Source organism: Macaca thibetana, chromosome 9 (genome assembly GCF_024542745.1).
Source record: "Macaca thibetana thibetana isolate TM-01 chromosome 9, ASM2454274v1, whole genome shotgun sequence".
Taxonomy (NCBI): Eukaryota; Metazoa; Chordata; class Mammalia; order Primates; family Cercopithecidae; genus Macaca; species Macaca thibetana.
The window spans coordinates 7,765,271-7,782,815 of NC_065586.1; the positions used below are offsets into that span (position 1 = coordinate 7,765,271).

At 37.3% G+C, this 17,545-nt stretch overlaps 1 protein-coding gene and 1 long non-coding RNA gene across 2 annotated transcripts in view; both read left to right on the forward strand.

The window, feature by feature from the left end:
- TAF3 (TATA-box binding protein associated factor 3) overlaps positions 1-17,545 on the forward strand; it is a 199,078-nt gene that overhangs the window by 49,071 nt on the left and 132,462 nt on the right. The window lies entirely within an intron of this gene.
- On the forward strand, positions 424-1,098 carry LOC126962934 (uncharacterized). Its single transcript, XR_007728866.1, has 3 exons — positions 424-605; positions 690-1,032; positions 1,079-1,098. It is a non-coding gene; the product is annotated as an uncharacterized LOC126962934 (long non-coding RNA).

The window sequence follows — 17,545 nt, forward strand, 5'->3', positions numbered from 1 at the left end:
ACACATATTTCGTATGTTGTGTGTACTATGTGCTGTATTCTTACAATAAAGTAAGTTAGAGAGAAGAAAATATTATTAAGAAAATCATAAGGAAGAGAAAATATATTTACTATTCATTGAGTGGAAGTGGATCACCATAAAGTTGTTGATTCTTGTCATCTTCATGTTGAGTAGGCTGGTTGGGGGGTTGGTCTTGCTGTCTCGGGTGGCAGAGGCGGGAGAAACTCCACATATAAGGGGTCATGTGCAGTTCAAAGCCATGCTGTTCAAGGGTCAGCTGTATTGTTTGACAAATGAGATGTTTTGAAATAAGAATAATAGAAAGTCGTCATCCAGCAATAGTAATGACAACAAGAAGAACAAGAACAACAAGCTCTGGTAATTCAGGAGTGGAGGCAGTGCGACATAGTGCCTAAGCTCTGGTAATTCAGGAGTGGAGGCCGCGCGACATGGTGGTCAAGCTCTGGTGACCATTCAGGAGTGGAGGCAGTGTGACATAGTGGTCAAGCTCTAGTGACCATCAGGAGTGGAGGCAGTGTGACATAGTGGTCAAGCTCTAGTGACCATCAGGAGTGGAGGCAGTGTGACATAGTGGTCAAGCTCTAGTGACCATCAGGAGTGGAGGCAGTATGACATAGCGGCCAAGCTCTGGTGACCAGAAGTGGAGGCAGTGTGACATAGTGGTTAAGCTCTGGTGACCATCAGGAGTGGAGGCAGTGTGACATAGTGGTCAAGCTCTAGTGACCATCAGGAGTGGAGGCAGTGTGACATAGTGGTCAAGCTCTAGTGACCATCAGGAGTGGAGGCAGTATGACATAGCGGCCAAGCTCTGGTGACCAGAAGTGGAGGCAGTGTGACATAGTGGTCAAGCTCTGGTGACCATCAGGAGTGGAGGCAGTGTGACATAGTGGTCAAGCTCTGGTGACCATGAGGAGTGGAGGCAGTGTGACATAGTGGTCAAGCTCTAGTGACCATCAGGAGTGGAGGCAGTGTGACATAGTGGTCAAGCTCTGGTGACCATCAGGAGTGGAGGTGGTGTGACATAGCGGCCAAGCTCTGGTGACCATCAGGAGTGGAGGCAGTGAGACATAGTGGCTAATCCATTTGCCTTGTAGGCACACAATCTTGGATTCCTATCCAGGAGCAGCCTGTTAGTAGCCATGTTCTGTTGGGTGGGAACATTCCAAATCTCGTTTCCTCTTATGGGAAATATAGATCATAAATGTTACCCACATCACAGGGTAGTAGTGAAGATGAAGTGATCGTCTCTGTAAAGATCCTAGTGCCATGTCTTGTGGCACCTAAAAAGTGCCAAGTAAAGAAGAACAATAATACATTTAATAGAATAATTATAATTTTGTTATCTATTTTACTTATAAGGCAAGTATTCACATCACCATTTTTCAGATGAAAAACATACTTGGAGAACTCGATTTCCTAAGATCACAACGCTAGGAAATGCAGTGGTAGGGTTTAAACTCACGAAGGTCTGACTCCAAAATTTATGCTTTTAATCGTAACTCCGTGTTTTTTTCTAGCAAGGCCCTTCCAAGATTGGAAGTCAGATCATTGGATTTATAATTAATTCAGAGTGTAAAACATTACATCCTAGAACAATTCCCTATTTTGCTTGTTAATCTAAAGATTTCACATTATATTTTACTTATTTTAAAAATGAAAACTTTATTCTAGAGGAAAGATAATAACTTTAGAAAAATTTTTAAATGTGGATAAAGAGTGTTTACAGAGAAGATAAAAGAAAGATGTCACATATAATCCCATGGAGAATAATCCTTCCTGATTTCTACCGTGTGTGTGTGTGTGTGTGTGTGTGTGTGTGTGTGTGTAGTGGAGGCAGGAGTGTAGAAACACACACAAACATTCACACACACACATACATACATACTTACATACATAGATGTTGATTTCTTTTTCCAGAATAAGATCCCACCATGTGTTCTCTGTTCTGATGTGGGTTTTCTCCCTGGCTTATTTCATTGCAAAGGTCTTTCCACGGTTGTTAACTTACCCCAGTGGGAGCACAGGGTTGCATTACGTGTGTGTGCCATCATGAATTTACCTAGTTCCCTGCTGTGACATTTAGATTGTTCAGAATTTTTCACTATTTTAACAGTGCTTTTATTAACATTCTTAATCACACACATCCATTTGCATTTTCTCATAATTTCCTTAAGAGAAATTCCTGGAAGAATTGCGGTGTTGATTGTCACCTTCTTAAGCTTTTGATACATATTTCAGTTGCCCTCCAGCTGTCCCAGCATGCACCCCTACAGCAGCAGACTGCCTCCTTCCCTATGCCTGCATCTGCAGTGCATAGTAGCCTTTTTTATCTTTGGCAGACTGGTGAAAAATAGTTATATCTTGCATGCCTTTGATTACCCATGAATATATTTATGTTTATAAACTGTACTTTTTCCATTATAAATTGCTCTTTAAAAATTCTTTGCCTGTTTCATCATGCCTGACTCCTGGGTTTTGGTTGGCCCACAGATTACTGGACTACCTTCGACCCCAAGTTTTGCACATTTAAATTTATTTTTAGGGATTTCAGGTGAGCATCTTTAAAAAAAAAATTAGATAATTAGGAGAAATGAACAATGGCTTGTAATAGTATACAATTATTAATATAGGTATCAGCATAAAACAAAACTTGCTTTAAGGACTCGCTCTAAAGACAGACGTGTCTTTCCCACTACATCACTGAATAGAGGTATAACTTTGAACTCATTCTTATGAGTAGGAAATCGTAAAACTCTGATCCCAAGTCCATCATTCCTTCTTCTTTGAGCATGAAATTCTCATCAGTCATTGGTTGTACTTTGGAACTACTATATATTAGAAACCAATTCTCACTTTTCCAGGAGTATATCCTTTAAAAAACAAATTCAGATCCATCAGGATATGTTCTCTCCATTTTACTTATGGTTAATTCTCTGCTACTTTCCTAATTACTTTTGTTTCTTTTCTTCCAGTGGTCGGTAAGAATATAATTTATTTACATGGGTGTTGCCTGATTGAAGATACTTTCTGGAGGTTCATTATAAAATACATTTTTTAACGTAAACTTCATTTTTCTATTGATTTCCATTATAAAATTGGAAACTGTAACTGTTAGTGAAAAATGGGGGTCTGCTGTTGAAGAGTTAAGATGGTAACTTGTTAAACTTCTGCAGACTCCTCACTTGAGTTTTTAGGCCTTAATGAGCGGCAGAACTCAACACACTTCTGAGTTCTCCTTCCTTCTCCTTCCTTCACTTCTTCTCTAAGTCCTTTCCTTGAGTGTCTTAACACCCATCCCTACCCCCTCTTAACATTTTTCCCTGACAATTTTCTGCTGGGGCCATTTTGTTCTTGATCCCTTCTACACTGCCACCCCCGCTCCATATTTAAGATGCTAAAAGAATGTATTCTAAGCCTTACCTTTCTTGAAGCTCAGAGTTTCTTGTAATATGAAAAAAATTGGTTTCCTGTAAAGCTATTAAGTTCTTATATTGCTTTCAGAATTTTCATGACTTAGATTGTATGTATCTGTGATAAAAATTATTTTTATATACCCCGTCTCTACTAAAAAATACAAAAAACTAGCCGGGCGAGGTGGAGGGCGCCAGTAGTCCCAGCTACTCGGGAGGCTTAGGCAGGAGAATGGTGTGAACCTGGGAGGCGGAGCTTGCAGTGAGCTGAGATCCGGCCACTGCACTCCAGCCTGGACAACAGAGCGAGACTCTGTCTCAAAAAAAATAAAAAAAATAAAAAATAAAAAATTATTTGTATATAAGGAAAGACAACAGAAAATTTTTAGTCTAGACATAACAAATAGTTTATTTTTGCTAGAGATTAAAAATAGTAATAGACTGTAGTCAGTTGTTTAATATACTTGTTCTTAAAATTTATTAGTTCACTTAAAAGTTTCCTATCATACAATATAAAATTCAAAGATTTTAAAGTACACGTAGCTGGAAGTCTTGTATTGTTATTTCTTGTAAATCAGACTTGCGTGTGTGGTAGAATTTCCACTTCAAACAAAGGAAGTATTAGTAATGATAGTTATTTCATTATTGAGATCTGTGTGCTAAGCATACATTAATTGTTCCTAAAACCAAAGATATTCTTACAGAAATAGTTATTGGCTTAAAGAAATATTTACTGGTTAAATAAATTGAGAGTAAAATTTTGTCGGAATCTAAGTTGATGACAAATAACTACTGCTTTTTTTTTTTTTTTTTTTTTTTTTTGGAGACGGAGTTTTGCTCTTGTTGCCCAGGCTGGAGTGCAATGGCATAATCTCTGCTCACCGCAACCCCCGCCTCCCGGGCTCAAGCGATTCTCCTGCCTCAGCCTCCCAAGTAGCTGGGATTATAGGCATGTGCCACCACACCCGGCTAATTTTTGTATTTTTAGTAGAGACAGGGTTTCTTCATGTTGGTCAGGCTGGTTTTGAACTCCCGACCTCAGGTGATCTGCCCACTTCAGCCTCCCAAAGCGCTGGGATTACAGACATGAGCCACTGCTCCTGGCCAACTATTGCTATTTTGACATGACATTATATGCATGACAGCCTGAGAAGTAAAAATTCATACATTTAATGAATTAGATTTTAATTTCTTTTACTAAATATGTGAATTTTAGATTAAGAAATATTGATGAACTATCCAAATATTTCTAATATTTGTTCATCACTTAAAATAAACATGATTTGTCTTTTAGCCAGATGATATATAGTTGGAAACCACATTTCTGAAATTCACAGTTATTTCAAAACTATAAATTTAATCGGGAAGCTTTTCAGATGTCAAGTTAAATATTGATTTAGGTTTAAAGTGACACAAGTTGAATTTCATTATTTATATTAAAGAAAGTCAGCGAAATTTTCATAATTAAAGTTTGTTCTTCCTGGCTTTCTTTTCTACTTTTTTTAACCTGCAAAGTTTCCAGTTTACCAGTAGAGGGCACTGTTGTAACACGGTAGAAGTGTTTGCTGCTTCCCCCCCCCGCCCAGCTACCCGCCCCTCTGCCTTTGCAGTTTGGAAAGTGTTTTTAAAAGCAATGTTCTCTGTGTAATTAAAATCAGTTCCCTGTATAATTAGCAATGGAGCCTTATTCTTTGTGGCAGAGTTTGTGGATGGCGTTATTATTTAAGTCTGTGCTCGTCTATAGCCAATGCCAGAACTGTTGCCTATTAAAATATAGGAAGTTATATTGCCGTTTATCAGCACTAAGCAATACTGTAGATGGAAATATATAAAATTACAGTATGTTTCATTTAGGTGCTCTGAGCAAATTACTCAATAGGGAACGTTTAAAATTCCTGGTTCTATCTTGAGAAATAGGAGAGCTAATGTGCCATAGTTATAATATCTGGCGTTCAGGTGCCCTGAATAATAATACAGGACAACTAATTCTTGCAGGGTTTTCAAAACTGTATCTGCATTAGTGTACTGCTTAAGAAAGCCACTGATCTACTTAGCAAATTCTCTATATAATTTCTTTTTCACGCTGCCTTAAAATCATACAATTTTGATGTAGATAGCAAACTACTAAAATAGTATTAAAGAACAATTAAAGTTATTTCTTTCTTCTTTAAAAGACATACCCGTTATATAAAATGACACTAAATGTGCATTCATTGCCTGGCTGCCTTGGGAAATATTTGGGGGCAGGGTGTTTAGAGACAATCCAAGCCTGAATTTTGAGTTGTCAGAAGTGTAATTCATGAAGTTATAATTTATCTGTAAATCCCAAAGTCTCCATAAGTAGTTTAAAAACAAACAGAAATCTTATTTCAAAACTAAATTATACATTATTTGCTATACAGTTTTTTGGAACTTAAAAAATTACAAGTAATAATTTAGTATGTTTATAATGAATATAATTATGTGCTTTAATATTTATAAAAATATTTGAGAATCTGGAATCTTAATGGTTTATTTTTAATCTTTAATCGGTAGCCATATCATATTAGAGAATTAGTATTTTCTTCAAGATTTTTTTTCTAACTTTATGAAATACTCTAGCTGAAAAGTTGGCTCTGTTGAAATTGTGTTTATCTCTAACAGACCTATTTTAAAAGGCAGAAAACGGCTTTCATTGGCTTACTTTGTATCCATAGACTTAGGAAAGCAGGTAATTTAATGTTTACTTAGTGATTTACTTTGACAATAAAAATGTAGGGTAAAATTTGAGAGATGAACAAGATGGTTGAGGAACCTGTCATGTAATTTAAGAAAAACATTTAGGAATATCTTTTATGCATTAGTCACTGTAGGTGCAATTTTAGAATATTTTAGTAGAACTGGAACAAAGTGTGGGATGAAAAATGTAAATGCACCTTAAGGACGCTGTCATTTTTTTAATCTAAGTTTCTCTGGTGTTATGAATGTCCCCAAAGGAAGACATCCGAGTGTTCTCCCCCTCCTCCTATGAGGAGGGGGTGTCTAATCTGAGGGGAGTCCCCCGCTCCTTTGTCCTTAGGGTGCATCATAAAGCAGATGGGACCAGGTGTTTTGAAGAATCAGCCAAATAACAGAAGGACATGACAGAAGCTGTCCTAGTTCCTTGATTAAAATGTTTAAGGTTGATTAGAGAAAAGAACTTAATGCTGTTTATAGATGGAAAACTGTTGCTTTCTCATTTCTTATTACCAAAGTGAGACTGAAACAAATGTTGATTCTGTTGGCACATTTGTATTGAGCACTTAGGTTCCCTGTATTATCTTGGTCATGATTACCGCTGTGTTTCCCCTCGAGAGGCCATCGCAGGTTTTAGTCTGGGCTATTTATATTCAGCAAGGTCAAGATAAGTTTTATCGTTACAGATAAGTCAAGTGCATTAGGATCAATGGGTAATAGTAAATGCACTGCAAATATTATTGCCAAGCTCTTAATGATTTTTTAAAGCTGTGAGCTTGTCATATAAAATATACCTCTTATTGTTTTATCTATCCGAATGGAGCTCAGGAGTCCAATTAATTTTGCAGACATTTTAAGAAAGAGTAAAGAAACTTAAGGGCAGATTAAAGCAACGTTTTTGGAAATCCTTAATTACTCTGCATTTAAACTTGTACTGATGAAGTTTTAGAGGCTAATTATTTTTAAAGAAATGCAAAAGGACAGCTGTTAGACAGCATTTATAAATTACAAATGTAACTTGAGTTTACTTGTTAAGATAATCATTTTTTTGAAGTTATATATATATCTTACCCCTGGGCTTTCCTGCATAAATCAGATTTCTGCCTCCTCAGTTGGGGAGTAGTGGTGGAAAAAAAGATCTTTTATACTTACCAAGGGATGATGGTGAGTATTTCATTATTTCAGAATTTCTGTTGTAGCCTAAATATATAAATAAGCTCTATATATTTAAAACCAAAAATATTCTAAACATTTTCATTGATTTTGTTTTCTTTTTTACTGAGAGGAATAGTTTTTATGGATTATATTTATGACTATATTAAAGATATGGACTCTAAAGGATATGTTTTGTCTTAGTTTTTTTTCAGTTAATTTTCTGTGGCCCAAAACATGACCATGACATTAGGTGAAATGTAGATTGAATTTATTTTCTTTTCTAGGTGCAGATTACATGGGAAAGTTTTTTCATCGATCTCTTAGCTATATGTATCATGTAACTGTTCAAAACACATAAACTAAAGAAATTATGTATTGAGCTCAGGTTTTTTTCCTTCTTCAGTACTGCCATTGAAAAAAATCCTTTCTAAACTTTTTAGACTTACAGTTTGGAATTTTGTGGTGCCTGCTTGCGCTTATGCTTCTTGATTCTTCAAAATGTGCTGTTTTTCTTTTGATACTCAGAGATAGCAGTTTGTAGGTTTTCCTTGTTTTAAGCGAAGCTTTCTTATCTTAGCTGATAATTGAAATAAGGAGACTGAAACCAGTCTTCATATTGATTTTATGTATTCTTTATCAGTCACTATTTATATGGTGGTAAATAATCACCATTGCTGTCATAATTGTTCCTCCTCGATATTTGTTTCTGTCTCCATACATTGTTTATTTAACCATTTAAATTGCAGGTAATATAAGCATGTGACATCCTTTCTGGAAATTGTAAACTTGTTTTTTGAAAGTCCTATAAATGATGTTCTTTGAGCCTTTGGCTTATTAATCCTTATAATATTGGTCTACGTTTCCACCTACTTAGCCATTTCTCTTTCTGGCTGAAGAGTGATAATTTTTCCTCAACATTAGGTCAATTTATTTTATTGCTGGATTAGGTTGATTGTGCTATAAGGAAGAGAAAACCAAGAGGTACAGAGGGAAGTGTGGAAACCTCTGCTGAAAACAGACGCTGTCCTTCCAGAGCCAGCGGCCTGAAGGGGTTGCTGGCCTCCAGTTGAAAAGTAGCATGAAAGAGAAGTTGACTGCCCCTTTTCAAAAGTTATCTTTGTGTGGTGGTCCTAATGCAATACTAAGAAAATTAGAGCTTTAAAAACAGAACAATGGTCCTTTTAAAATATATCTAGTTTAGTGAATTTACCCGCCAAAGCCTCTGGTGTCTAATTACTCAAAAAAGAAAAGAAAGAGGAGAAATCTTTACTAACAGAAAAATAAATTGCAAAAAGTGGCAAGTTTTTACTTTTTATGGAAAACATTTTAACTCTGTTTTAATCCAGAAGGCAATAAAAGAAGTAAATTTTAAGCGTATTCATTTTTTTCCTTGTACGACTAATTTTACTGAAAGAAATTAAACTCCAAACAAGTGATAGTAATCTTATATTACTATTAAACTTTTATTTTATTTTTTAAGTTTTTTTTATTATACTATTAAACTTTTAAATTTCTATTTATAAAAAGGAAGTTTGTTTTCCCCCTTTTTGCTTATGGTTTGTCTTGTCTGTATAATAAAGGGAGACACTTAGTGACCACAAGAACAAATCTGCACATAAATTAGTTTTGTGCAGTGCTTTATATTTTTCTTTTCTTTGTTCCCAAATAGTTATAAAATTGACAATTCGAGTAAGAGAAAGACTGAATTATTATTTAGGGTTAATTTTCTGAAATATTGTGAAGCAGTTTTTAAATTTAACAAGATTAATTATTACCTGAAAGCAATACTTTAGCTTCACATTTAGAGGTCCTCGTATTTCAGACTATGGGCCTGGTTTTCTCGAAAATTAATTAGGGACCCTTGTAAAGAGATCTTTTCAATGAAATGGGCCATGAGCAGGTATTTTAAAGTACCTACTGTTTTCTAAAAGTGTTCTTGTTGGTTTTATAAGAATCGAATATGAAAGAACAACTTATTTATTGTAACAGGAGTTCCTGTAATGCTGTTATTGGTAATGAGTTTATTGTCCACATAGGAGAAAAAGCAGAGGCAGTCTTACCTGTTCCTGTAGGTGAGCGCCGTATGCAGAATCATGGGGGTCTCAGTGGTTCTGTAACATTTTGTGTGTTTACTCAGCTTACTTGAAAATACAGCTATACTGTCCTAAAAGGAAAGTTCTTTGGCTTAATTATCTTTATCTTTGGAACATAGCCAAAGTCATTATTTTCGGTGAAATTGTCATCTGTGCTTTACATTTTCTTCCATCTATTGAAACGATTTTCCTCTTTCCCCAGCAGATTGTTGAAACTTTGGGAAGTGCATGATTCTTCCTCCAGACTCTTTGCTTGTACTAGAAATAGGACAGTGCCAGACCTATCACTTGTACTTTGATTTGCTGCCTTTATCTTTAGCAAATCTAAATAAAACTGTCATCCTGATTTTCAAATCTCTCTTTGAACTTCCTTTACTCAAATTGCCCACTTTCCTATCTGCTCGCTCCTTTTTTTTTTTTTTTTTTTTTAATCGAGATTCCAGATCTGAGGTTTATTTTTTATGCTGTTACTGTCCTTTCTTGGATTTTTAAAATACTTTTTACTTTATAACTTATCTGTTACTTCCTTTTGGTAACCACAAATTTGGGTGATAATTTTTTTTTTCTTTTTTATTATACCTTAAGTTCTAGGGTACATGTGCACAACGTGCAGGTTTATTGCATATGTATACATGTGCCACGTTGGTGTGCTGTACCCATTAACTCGTCATTCACATTAGGTATATCTCCTAATGCTATCCCTCCCCCCTCCCCCCACCCACAACAGGCCCCGGTATGTGATGTTCCCCTTCCTGTGTCCAAGTGACCTCGTTGTTCAATTCCCACCTATGAGTGAGAACATGCGATGTTTGGTTTTCTGTTCTTGCAATAGTTTGCTGAGAATGATGGTTTCCAGCTTCATCCATGTCCCTACAAAGGATATGAACTCATTTAGGTGATAATTTCTTAGCATAAGTGAGAAAATTGCCAGTCTCCATGAGTCTTTAGAAATAATTTATACTGATTTCCTAATTTTAAAAAAGCTACCTGAATTTGTAACATCATCATTAAGGACTGAGGTGGCGAGAGCGGTGATGTGGAAATCTAGGAGGTTTTTCTTCTTTCATATTTGAATGTATTTCACATAATAATTTATCAATATTTTAGAAACTGTGTGTAAAATAAGTAGATACATTTCTTAGCCCGGAATTGCCCGCAAATGTTTAATGAAAGTTGGAATTCCTTGCTCAGTTCTTTAAGACACAGAAAAAATTATTGTAAAAAGCACCTTGTTATTTAATTCCTAAATATTTGGGATATGAATGTGAATATAATGAGAATATGGCATTTATTGTTAGAGTTTCCCAATATTGCTTTGATACAATGAATAATATAAATACTTTCCCTTTATCGTTATCTCATGGTAAGAGAATCTAAGAATTTTAGAGCTGAAGTGGCCTCTGAGATTACAACCCTACTATTTAAAAATAAGACAACTGAGACCCACGGTGATGAAGTGACTTGGCCAAGATCTGAAAAGCTCATTAGTGACAGACATATAGAGTAAGGTTTCTTGGTTCTTCTCCATTTTTTTAACCACATGCTCAATTCTGTGTCCCTCTGTCTCCTTCTTGTACCTCTTATACACCGTGTGTGTTATTTCGAGAAGGGACTAGTTAGTTCCTATACTATAATGGCAATTCAGATCTCAAATACATTGGAGCTAATGTTTCTGTCACCTTACCTGTCACAGTGTCCTTTAAGTAGACGTGTACTTTCCAACTTGGCGTTTATTCAGTAAACATTTTTTTTAAGTATGTACCACGTGCCTCTGGCATACAAAATAATAGGGCACAGGTATTGTGCATCTGACCTTCCTGTGTTGTTAATTCTAAAACACGATTTTTAAAACAATACATTTAATCATGTGGATGTACCCAGGAGCAGATCCTGATTTTGTGAGGCCTAAGCTTGTACAATTTGGGGAGCCTTTTTAAAGAAAGTAATATAAAATAGCAAACACAAAAGCAGATTCAAAGGCCTAACAGCAGTAGACTGGGTAAATAGACTGTGAAATATTATATAGCAAAGCATAAAAGACCCTCCGACTGCACGCAGTGTGAAAAACATCTTTCCGGCCTAGACTCGAGTGAAAGAATCCAGGCCCTCAGAGCACTTCCGCTCCTAGAAGACTGGCTGCGGTCGCCTTGGAGTATTGGCGGGGGAGGGAGGGCACAGGTGATGTTCTCTGTCTTGATCTGAGTGTGTTCAGCTTGTGGAAAGTCATCAGGCCACACACTTAGGGTATATTAACTTTGTGTGTGTTCATTGTACTTTAACGAGAGTATTTAAATCAGCTATATTGGGAGGGATTCCTGTAAGTGAGAAACCCACAGTCCACTAGCTTATAGGAAATTCCCTCTCTAGATGCACTAGAATTAATTCAACCAATTTAGGTGTGTAGGTATGTATGTGAGACAGAGTCTTTCTCTGTTGCTCAGGCTGGAGTGGAGCAGCATGATTGGGGCTCACTGCAGCCTCTGCCTCTGGATTCAAGCGATTCTCCTGTTACAGCCTCCTAAGTAGCTGGGACCACAGGCACACACCACCATGCCCAGCTAACTTTTGTATTTTTAGTACAGATGGGTTTCGCCATGTTAGCCAGGCCACTCCCAGACTCCTGACCTCAAGCAATGCACCCACCTCAGCTTCCCAAAATGCTGGGATTACAGGTGTGAGTCACTGCACCTGGAAAATTCAACCGATTTAGTGTTACTACACATTTAGGCTCTTTCCAATACAGATATCTTTTTGAAGCTAAGAGTTTAAAAATTTATAATTTTATGAAATGTTTAATATGTCCATGTTTAGAGGTTTTTTTTTGAAGTGTTATTTTAAAATAGTAGATTAATAAGACATTTATATGTTCTATTTGCCCTTTTTGAGAGATTATACCTTTGTCGTAAAATTACTTTCACCAATTATAATTAAACTGCATGGTAGATTATCAATTACAAACTTACCTATGAAAGATTATTGGAACTGTACACTATTAATGAAATGTAACTATGGTTTCAGTTGGTAACATACTCATGCATAATTGATTATGTATTTTATCATAAGGTTTTGAGTCAGAACTATTTTTATTATATGTGAAATGAAATAATGATACCCATCCTCATCTTTGTACAAGATTAAAAGGAACAACGGTGAACTGTCTTATTTGGAAAATGACATGGTATTATTTTAGAAAACATTTAGAAATTTATTTTACTAATAAGCCCTAATATGGACTCCTGAAATACAAAGCATAAACACAGGCTCTTTTAGTAAGATAATTCAGACAGCATAGAAATGACGGGAGATAGTTTTTAGGATATTTAGTATTTCTTCTCTACCTAATAGGTAGAGGGTAACTCACTTTATTCATCTGATGGGCCATAGTTATTTACCTTTCTGAATTTATGGGTGGCTTTTAAAATATTGTTTTGATTTTGGCCTTTTTTCTTAGTCTTATAGACTTGTATCATTAAAAATAATGATGCAATTAAATAAAATACATATTTGGATTTTTAGCATTCATTATTCAAATACCAAGTATGTATTTTATTTCCTAGTTTGGGAGAAACAAAACCTAGTAAATAAAATAAAACCTGTCTGGGCACGGTGGCTCACAACTATAATCCTGGCAACTCTGGGAGTCTGTGGCAGGAGGATCACTTGAGCCCAGAAGTTTGAGACCAACCTGGGTATCTGGCAGAAGCCTGCCTCTACAGAAAATAGAACAAATTAGCTGGCCTTGGTGGCACACACCTGTAGTCTCAGCTACTCAGGAGGCTGAGGTGGGAGAGTCACCTGCGCCTGGGAGTTCTAGGCTGCAATGAGTTATGATCAGTCAGTACTCTCCAGCCTGGGCAACAGAAGGAAACCTTGTCTTGGAAAAAATGAAAAATAAAACCCAAGTAATTTACTCCTTAGACTTTTTTGGGGAAATAACTTTGATTTAGTGGAGTGCCTTCATTTGACAGATTTTTGCACATCTGAAAACAAAAACTATTTTTGAATTAATATGATCACTTGTTATGAAATTTAGTATATTAGGTGGTGGTCTGGAGGTAATTGGTGGATGTGAGAAATAAAACATATGCAGTTATCCTGACCAGCACCCTGAGCAAACAGTGTGCCACAGTATTGAAGAGAAGTGAGCAGTAGTTAAGTAACAGAAACCTGTATTGGAATTTTCTTAGACTACCCCACTCTCTCTGCCTGTGTGATAGGCATCATCCTGCTGACGTTGTTTCCTTTAAGGGCCATTTCTTATAAATGCATTTATATTCCTAGAATAAGCTACTCTACACGGTACATGTTGTATCTTCCCATGCCTTTAAGTCTCTCATCTAGGTGGATTTTTTTTACTAGTTTCTGTTCTGACCACCAAGGTTATCAGAAACAACTCCTTACCTACTCATCACTAAGCCATTTGCATTGTAATTTGGCAAAGCTAGTATTCACGATGAGTGTAACAGATGTATATTTAAACGATGTACTTGCTAATATTAGCATATCTATTTTCTGCAAATCCAGCACATCTGTGTTGAGAGGAACAAACAGAAATAAGAGACAAATGATTCACATTACCAAAGGATTCTCCTAAAAAGTTAGCTCTTTAGCCCGAGCACGGTGGCCCACACCTGTAATCCCAGCACTTTGGGAGGCTGAAGCAGGGGCCTGGCTTGAGCTCAGGAATTGGAGACCAGACTGGGCACCATGGGGAAGCCCGGTCTCTACAGAAAATACAAAAATTAGGCAGGTATGGTGGTGCATATCTGTAGTCCCAAATATTTGGGAGGGACACTGAGGCAGGAGGATTGCTTGAGTCCAGGAGGTCAAGGCTGCAGTGAGCCATGAGTATAACACAGCAGTCCAGCCTGGGCTACAGAACGAGACCCTGTCTCAAAAAACAAACAAACAAACAAACACACTCTTTTAATGTACTGTTTTCCCACCATGTGTTGCAATGCTTTACTGTATCTTGAGAATCTTCAGTTATATTTCAATATTCTAGGTTCCTAACCCTCAAGATATATGCCTTTAATGCCTCCAAGTCGGCAGTGTATGAAAACCTCAAAATTCTCTTTAAAAGGACAATAGCTTAACCAAGTAAAAGACATTTGTCTGTCAAACACACACAAACACACACACACACACGCAAAAACAGATAGCAGGTTTAGTATAAAATTAGCAATGAAGCTTGAACGTAGTAAGTTTTTTGTATCAAATAGGTCTATGTTTTACAAATAAAAAGAGCAAGACACCTTCTATTTCTAGCGGCCCCTCGAAATTTGATAGAGTAGCAATCATGCATTGAGATGTAATGAAAAAACGGACCTAGAGGAAGCGTGTTAGCATGCAGCCGGTAGAGTGATGTGTAGTAGAAAGAGCTGTGACACAAGAGCCTTGCAGCTCGAGTTCTCCTTCCGACTTTCAGTCTCATTTACTGTGTGACTTTAGAGAAGTTTCTTACCTTCTCTGTGCCCTAGTTGACTTGTTAAAAATAAAAGGGTAACTGATTTTTGTGGTTCTTGAGCAGAGATGATTTCACCAGCGACTTTGTATTATATGTTGGTGGACTTCCACACTGGCTGTTCTTGTAAATTCACCAGGGTGTCCTGGAATGAATAATGTGAGGAAGTAGTAAGTGCAGTTAAACAGGTGTTGATTGGGCACCGACAGTGAGTTCAAAACTAACCTGGGCAGAGTTGATTTGTCTGTGAGTTTTCATGAACACAGCTATTTCCTATACTGATGCGTTATAAATTGTACTGGATTACGGGAAAACAATGATAAATTTCAAGATGTTTTCTTATTCAAATTTTGGAAGGTTTTATCTAATCTGTCGCTTAGTGCAGAGATCATCTTATTGCAGACCGCCAAGCATCAATCTTAGCATGTTAGATTTGGAAGTTTTGGTCAATCCAACACGTGTATTCCTCACTGACAACGTGTGTGTGCAAGTCATACATATACTTCACAGTCCTTGCCTCTGAGCACTCAGTCTCTCAGTAGGATCTTAGAGGGCATCCAGTCCATCTACCTCATTTTATAACCGAGGAAATAATTGTTACAGGGATGAGAAAAGGAATTTTCAGAAGTAAGAAATGAGAGGGAGAAGTTTAAAAAAAAAAAAGAATGTGTTACAATTAAACCTAAAGGAGGATGGAAAGCCTTTGAAAGGTTTTAGGGAAATAACGTTGCAACCACAGGAAAAGACACATAGGTTTGATGGATGAAAATTACTCAGGGGTATATTTGGACTCAATGTAAGGCAGAATTCTCCAACAGTCAGTGTCTAAAGGTAGAGTGCTCATATCAGAAGGCAGCGCGCAGTGAGATCACTCCTGCAATGAGCAAGCTTTGCAAAATGATCACTTGATGAGGGTAGTACGCAACCACTGGGGTAATACACCTGGGCTTTATTTTTTCCTTTGTAATAATTTCAGACTTACAGAAAAGATACAAGACTAGCACAAAGAATTCCTAGATATTCTTTACCTACATTCCCCAAATGCTAACACTTTATCTCGTTTGCTTTTTCTGTGTTGTTTCTGTGTAGATACATGTTAGTTTTTGTTTCTGAACTGTTTGAAAGTAAGCTGCAGACATGATGCTCCTTTATCCTTAACGTATTTCAGTGGGTACTTTCTAAAAATGAGTGGTTTCTCATATGTAACAGAACAGTCATCAAAATCAGGAAGTTAACATTGATACAATACTGTCGTCCAATCCACAAACTACATTGAGATTACATCAGTTGTCCCAGTAATACTCTCCGTAGCAAAAGGAAAGGACAGTTTGTCTGGTTGTGTTTGGTTAGGAGTCCCATGGTGCATTTAGTCAGCCTTTCTCTTTAGTTCTTCAATCTAGAACAGTTCCTCAGCCTGTCTTTGCCTTTCATGACCTCGCCACTTTGGAAGAGAACAAACTAGTTATTTTGTTAAATGTCCCTCCATTTGGGTTTGTCTGATATTTCCTCATCAAATTCAGGGTGATTATTTTCATCAGAAGTACCATAGACGGTGGTGGTGTGTTCTTCTAATGCCTCATGTGATGAGCCCTGTGATACTGATTTGATGGTAATTTTATTTGGCTAAAGTGGTGACTTCCAGGTTTCTCCACTGTCGAGTTATTACTTTCTCCTTTGTCACTGATAGCTATCTGGTGGAGAGATACTTTGAGACTATGTAAATACTCTGTTTCTCATCAAACTTTTACCTACTAGTTTATCATCCATTGATGATCTTTAGTCGTATTAGTTATTCCTAATAGTTGCTGGATGGTAAATTTCCAATTCCATTCTTCCTTCTACATTAATCAGTTGGCATTCTACTCTATGGAAGAGTTGCCCCTCCTTCCCACTTACTTATTTATGTATTGATATCCGCAGATACTTATTTTACTAAGTGTATTATACTCTTAGTCCGTTTTCTGTTGCTTAGAATATCTGAGTAATTTATAAAGAAAGGAATTTGTCTCTTATGGTTATGGAAGTTGGGAAGTCCAAGGTAGAGGGGCTACATCTAGTGAGAGCTTCTTGCTGGCGGGGAGAGGGGACTCTCCACAGAGTCACCAGGCAGCACAAGGCGTCACATGGCAAGGGGCTGAGCGTGCTAACATGCTTGCCCAGGCCCCTCTTCTTCTTAGAAAGCCACCATTCCCACTCCCATGATAACCCATTCATCTGCGAGTGGATTAACCCAGTAACAGGGGCAGAGCCCTTGTGACCCAGTCACTTCTCAACTGCCCCGCCTCTCCAGACTGCCACATTGGGGACTGGGTTTCGACATGAGTTTTGGAGGAGGCAAACATTCAAACCATAGCAGACTCCCTTACTGTTATTATTTATTTCGCTGCTTCCGTTGTCCCTGGTTTGCCCCCTGGGAGCTTCTCAAGCTTCCTCCTATGTCCTTAGGCATGTTCTCATTGTTCTTTGGACACTCCCTTACTTTCTGGCCCAAGAAGATGATCCAGGCTCTTCTTGTACTTCCAGCTTCAGCCCTGGAAGCAGCCATTTCTCCAAAGAGCTCTGCCTCCTTTTTTTTTGAGATGGAGTTTCGCTCTTGTTGCCCAGGCTGGAGTGCAGTGGTGCCATCTCAGCTCACTGCAACCTCCGCCTCCCGGGTTCAGGCGATTCTCCTGTCTCGGCTTCCCGAG